Here is a 1199-nt window from a genome sequence, read left to right as displayed (position 1 = left end):
GGAAACACAATCGAAATATTGGAACTAACGGTCTGCCACGAATTGAACTTCCTTAACTCCAAACAATGTAAAATATCTAAATATTCTAATTTGCACAATAATTTACTTGACGATTTTAAACATTTAAAAAATATTAATGAACACTTTCGAAATTTCGCCGCTAGGCTTTTTTAAGTATTCCAGTTTGTCATTAATCGACTTAATTTGGTCTGATCAATTTAACAATAGTCTCATGTACTCTGCAATATCGTCATCGTATGCCATTTATTGTGACAGAAACACTAATTGAATGCATCATTTAGAACTAATCCTTTCTTGTTGTACGCATTCTTCTTTAGGATGTCGAGCTTCGTAGAGTATTTTAATTTAAAAAAAATTTACTTTTATTAAATTTTAATTCATTAACAATTCTTTTTAACGGGTGATTTATGATGAAAATAAAATGATGTTCCCATTATTTCAGGTCTTAGAACAAGAGCATAGTTACAGTTTGCGGACGACACGGCAATCATCGCCAACAACACTGAAAGTGCACAGAAGCTTATCGATGTAAACCGGGCTTGGTGCAATGCAACCGACATGAAACTAAGAATTGACAAATGTTCAACATTCGGCATGAGGAAAAAAACGGTTCTTACGAGCGATGCTGATCATCGATGAAAAACCAATTCCTTCCAGAGGTTCTGTTCAGATTTGTCCGGAGAGGTTTAATTCAACAGCTGCCGACAAATGCCAACCTGTCCAGATGGGGAAAGTCCTCCACTGCCCAGTGCTCGTTATGCAAAAATATGCAAACCAATAAACATGTGTTATCTAACTGCAGCTCAGCATCGGCATTGGTTAGATACACAACAAAATTTTAGCAATAATCCTTGACAAGTTAAAATCATGTGCCAACCCAAACGTCTCCATTTTTGCTAATCTTGAGACAGGCGATTTTCAACTACCATCACGCTTATTCAAGACATTGCGACCAGATATCGCATTGCTACGCCATGAGACTAACTTCTACAACTATAAAAACTATAAACAATCAAAATGCTCTAATAGCTTAAAAAATAACTTAAACGAGACTCAAAACATTTAAAAATAACAATAAACACATTTAAAATATCTACTTTAGGTCTCTTTAAAACATTTAATCTTTCATTAATAAATATCATTTGGACTGATTATTTTTGCAATAACCTTACAAANCT

This window comes from Helobdella robusta (genome assembly GCF_000326865.2).
Source record: "Helobdella robusta unplaced genomic scaffold HELROscaffold_35, whole genome shotgun sequence".
Taxonomy (NCBI): Eukaryota; Metazoa; Annelida; class Clitellata; order Rhynchobdellida; family Glossiphoniidae; genus Helobdella; species Helobdella robusta.
Note: the sequence above shows the minus strand (reverse complement) of the source record.